Genomic DNA, 6,000 nt, shown 5'->3' with positions numbered 1-6,000 from the left:
TGTAAAGAGTTAATGCGTTTGTAGTGCCTCAAGAGGGGGCTCTGGACCCTAGGCAGAGAAGCCCCTTGGCACAGGCGCTCGGATCCCAGGCACCCCAGACACTTAAGCCCCTTGGCGGCAGGCGCTGGGATCCCAGGCACCCCAGACAGTTAAGCCCCTTGGCGCCAGGCGCTAGGATCCCAGGCACCCCAGACACTTAAGCCCCTTGGCGCCAGGCGCTGGGATCCCAGGCACCCCAGACAGTTAAGCCCCTTGGCGCCAGGCGCTAGGATCCCAGGCACCCCAGACACTTAAGCCCCTTGGCGGCAGGCGCTGGGATCCCAGGCACCCCAGACAGTTAAGCCCCTTGGCACCAGGCGCTAGGATCCCAGGCACCCCAGACACTTAAGCCCCTTGGCACCAGGCGCTAGGATCCCAGGCACCCCAGACACTTAAGCCCCTTGGCGCCACCAACGGGGGGGCTGTGTGTGCTCTGTGGGATACCTGGGGGCACACAAACCCCACCCCTCGTTGGGCACGAGGCATAAAAGGGCAGCTCCCTGGATGATCGGGGCCAGTCGCAGGTCAAGACCCGCCAGCCAGCCAGCGTAGGACCCTGTACCCCCTCGTCCCGCTGTAACAGAGTATCAGGACTGTTGGAGTGTTGTATTGTAATAAAGAAGTTACCTCTACAAGTGTCTCCGGAACCCATTACACGTGGATACCGAAACATGCAAATAAGAAACATTGACAACTGCAAAAAGTAGATGGGCTTGGGCAAGGGCACATCACTGGACTGCATTGTGGCTGGGAAACAAGACCGGTGTTGGAGTGGCATCCAAAGTAGAGCACACATCACCAAGAGGATGACCACCACAGAGATTCGAGTTGTGAGAAGATTAGTTCGTGTGTCGTTGATAGATGGATCGTCACATAGCTCGAGTGAGGAGGCTGAGGAGTCCTGATCCAGTAGTGGGTACAAAAAACACATTCTCTGCGGAGGGAGCGGGTAGGAACGTTGGGTTGCTCGGTCAATGGCCAACTGTGAGGGCGGGCACAAGCCGGCGTGAGTAGGTGAAACGTTGAGTTTTATAAGGGCACCACGGGGTGACCAGCCCCCCCACCCAGCCCCACCCCACCCTCCCCACCCAGCCCCTCCCCACCCAGCCCCTCCCCACCCAATCCCACCCCTCCCATTTTTGGATGCACGACGGACAGACACAATAATCCCCTGTGGGCTGGTGGAATCAGGTGGTTCCTACCGGTAATACCGACTGATTTTGTACATTAATTACTCTGAGGAATACACGTCGTCAGAAATTTGAAGAATGTTGTATCGTACACTATGGGAACCTCATTTGCCAGTAAAAATATCATAATTGTTTTTTTACCCTTCTATCTGGCAACAAAACTGACACCTTTTTACAAGGAGTCATGTTTGTATAGACCGCAATACTTGTCTGGGTGTGGACCAATCAACTTCAAGGACAGTGCATACATTATCAGAGTTATGTCTTTTGTTTGTATTATGACTGCAAGTATTGCGGTTTATACAAACATGACTGCTTGTAAAAAGGTGTCAGTTTTGTTGCCAGATAGAAGGGTAAAAAACCAATTATCAATGTTGGATCGCTGAACAAAATTTGTGTGTGTGTGCATATTTCTGTGTTTCGCTGGATTTTAGGACTTGGATGAACTGGGAGTCCCAGAAGCCAAAAAGCGACTGCTATTGAGTGGAATCGAAGAGCATGGCGTGTCCACCACGATCTCCAGCGAGACGACACTGCAGCGCTCGTCCAGTGAAGAGACAGTCCACCTCAGCTCCGAGGACGACGACGATGATGGCATCGACACCAAGGATGGCATCCGTGCCAAAGTGTTCCCAGCACTGCGGCCCTCTGGCAGTCATCTGTCCTCTGTCGGCAATCGGTATCGCAAAAGCAGCATTGCCAAATACAATTTGCGAGCGCACGCTCGCCAAGCCGTTGACTTTCCTCGTGCTGGCAGCTGGGGAGGCAGTAGCAGCCTGGAGGTGCCCAGGAGCAAGATGCCAAAATTGTCTTCATGCTCTGACATCGAAGAAGAAGAGGGGCTGGAGTGAGGAGAGGAGGGGGGTGATAGATGGATGATGGTGGGAGGTTGTGGGCCGTGGGATGCACTTTGTATGAAAAGCCCTTGGGGTAAATAAGCTGGTGTCTTTCGATTGAAAGCTTTCGTGACTGCAGGGATTCATCTTGGCTTTCAGTAAAGTCACGGTCGACAGACCTGTTCTCCACTGAGCGCGGCTGCTTGCGTTGTGGCCGAAACGTAGTGAGATTATTTTATTATGTTTTATTTTTATATTTATTATTTTCCTTCTAAGTGACTTTACCGAAAGAACCAAGAAGATAAGCTAGTGTCGTTTCACTCGCAGTTTCAATAACTTCCTTGAGCTTCTTCTTGGTTCTTTCGGTAAAGTCACGTAGAATGGAAATAATAAAATAGTAATACTTTTTTTATAAATTAATTCTCACGACGTTTCGGCCACAACGCAAGCAGCCGTCCTCAGGTGAAGAAACAGGTCTGTCGAGAAGACAGTCGTGTTTTATTTATTTATTATTATTTTATTTCCTTCTACGTGACTTTACCGAAAGAACCAAAAGATGAAGCCCTGCAGTCACGAAAGCTTTAAATCGAAATTCCTTTGAGCTTGTTTGCATAGTTTTTTTTTTACAGAATGCAGTTACATAGAATATAAAGTAGCATCTTGGCTTACCACCCAAGGCAGGAACTTGTCTCTTCCAAGAAAGAAGTGACGGACTTGTCAGTTTTGTTCCTTCTTAATTTGGAGCTTTCGTGACTGCAGGAATTATTCTTTGGTTTTTTCGGTAAAAGTCACGTCCTACAGATAAACGTAACCGTTTAAGTCATCTCGAGTTGAAATATACAACTCGTTTTGTTTCCATGCAGAGAGATAGCCATGTTCAGACGCAATGTGCTTTTTTGTTTGTGTGCATTTGCTCGACTGTTCAAAGATCGTTTCAAATTTGCATCTATTGGAAGGATGAACACGAAGTGGGAAGGTTTTTGCAAAATCAGATTTTCTCATACTCCAGAAGATTGTTGTACGGGGCCTGTCTGCTCTCACCTACTTGATAACAACCCCAAAAATGCCTAAATAAAGTTGATTTGTGACATGTTCCATTCTGCAAAGTTTTATAGACTTTGCTGCTGGTAGCAGATGTAGAGAGAACAACACCTGTCTACACTTAGTGTTCATGGAGCTGTCTTAAGCGTATATATGCAGTGGGTTTTTTAAATCCTTTATATTAAGTTCACTTGCTTGCTTGCTTAGGACCGTGCAAATCTTTCGGTCGTTTTTTAAACGGCCACTTCCCGTCATCCAATCGAGCTGACATTTTGCACACAGACTCGTTGTGCGTGACAATTTATTTTCGTGAAAACATTTTGTTCCAAATTTTACACTGTTTAGGGAATTTTTTTATTTATATTTATTACCAATTGCTTAATGGTGGCAGGCAATCATCTGACCCATAGGTGGCAGCCATCTCAAGCCAGAGGACGAGAGGACTCTAGCCGCCACGCATATAAAGGATTTATAGTGAAAAACTTTGTTTTTACGGGTTAATTTTTTGTTACAGGTAGGAACAACAGTTCCCCACCGCCCACCAGGGATTATTTGTCTGTCGTGCATAGCCCCTCCCACCGCGTAGCACGCTCCCCGATTGGTTGAAGTGCGTCACGTGACCGCGAGCTTTCTGCCCAACCAAGTTCCTAGCTGGCCACTGTGAAGGAACGTGATTGTGCTGTGGATTCAGAAACCCGAGTTTGAGGGTGACATCCGAACTGCTGATTGTTTGGGCGCTGACCACTGGTGAAGTACCCGTCTGGTCACTGCCTGCATCTTGGAGTGGATTGAACAAGGGCTGTTGATATTATTGAGCTTTGATTAAAAGCCAAAAACCTTTAAAGTACAATTTGAGGAATTGTTTTTCTGGATAAACCACTCGGAAAAAATATATCCAATGTTGAGTGTGCATACGGAGCCCAAAACCACCTGTACGTTTTGCAATGTGCTTTATATTTTGTAGCAATCACTGCCTTTCATGTAACTGGTACCAGGTGCATACAGCGCATGAGAACGTTCAATTCGAATGTGCAATTCCCTGGAATAGCTACAGTATGATTTGTTTAAACAAGTTTTGACAATAAAAAAAAACTCTCTTTGAACCGTTAACACGATCTTTTCTGACGGTGTGTTTTTTATCCAACGTGGCGCGATAGAAATATGTTATTTTGCCTTCGTACACGGGTTGATATTGACGGAGCACAGGCGAGTATCACTTTGACGCTGTGGTGGATTGAGCGCAGATGTTTGCGTCGGGGTAGCTGAGCGAATCGCCGTGTGGTAATGAGTGCCTCCATATGTGTCAACCGGGATGTTCTGTTCTGGATCGCAAACAACAAAGTACCTAACACTCACACTCACACACACCTAAACACACACCTACACACACACACACCTACCACTCACACACCTACACACACCTAACACTCACACACCTAACACTCACACACACCTAACACTCACACACACCTAACACACACACACAGACTCCTACACACACCTAACACTCACTCACACACACCTAACACTCACACACCTAACACTCACACACACCTAACACTCACACACACCTAACACTCACACACACCTAACACTCACACACAGACTCCTACACACACCTAACACACACACCTAACTCACACACACAGACTCCTACACACACCTAACACTCACACACACCTAACACTCACACACACACTCCTACACCTACACACACACCTAACACTCACACACCCTAACACTCACACACCTAACACTCACACACCTAACACTCACACACACCTACACACTCACACACACCTAACACTCACACACACCTAACACTCACACACACCTAACACTCACACATAACACTCACACACACCTAACACTCACACACACCTAACACTCACACATAACACTCACACATAACACTCACACACACCTAACACTCACACACACCTAACACTCACACACCTAACACTCACACCTAACACTCACTCACACCTAACACTCACACACACCTAACACTCACACACACCTAACACACACCACCTAACACTCACACCTAACACTCACTCACACCTAACACTCACACACCTAACACTCACACACACCTAACACTCACACACACCTAACACTCACACACACCTAACACTCACACACACCTAACACTCACACACACCTAACACTCACACCCACCTAACACACACACACCTAACACTCACACACACCTAACACACACACACCTAACACTCACACACACCTAACACTCACACACACCTAACACTCACACACACCTAACACTCACACACACCTACACCACCCTAACACTCACACACACAACCTCACACACACACAACCTACACACACACCTAAACTCACACACACCTAACACTCACACCACCTAACACTCACACACCCTAACACTACACACACACCTAACACTCACACACACCTAAACCTCACACACACAGACACTCACACCACCTAACACCCACACCTAACACACACACACCCTACACTCACTCACACCTAACACTCACACACCTAACACTCACACACACACACACCTAACACACACACACACACCTAACACTCACACACACCTAACACACACACACACCTAACACACACACACACCTAACCACACACTCACACACACCTAACACTCACACACACACCTAACACTCACACACCCCCTAACACTCACACACCTAACACTCACACACACCTAACACTCACACACACCTAACACACACCTAACACTCACACACACCTAACACTCAACACACCCTAACACTCACAACACAACTAACACTCACACACACCTAACACACACTAACACTCACACACACCTAACACACACACCTAACACTCACACACACCTAACACTCACAACACACCTAACACAC

The sequence above is a fragment of the Lethenteron reissneri genome, unplaced genomic scaffold, assembly GCF_015708825.2.
Source record: "Lethenteron reissneri isolate LAM-NWPU_2019-01 unplaced genomic scaffold, ASM1570882v1 scaffold_1491, whole genome shotgun sequence".
Lineage (NCBI taxonomy): Eukaryota > Metazoa > Chordata > Hyperoartia > Petromyzontiformes > Petromyzontidae > Lethenteron > Lethenteron reissneri.
The sequence above is the reverse complement of the archived record's forward strand: the minus strand, read 5'-3'. Positions refer to the sequence as shown.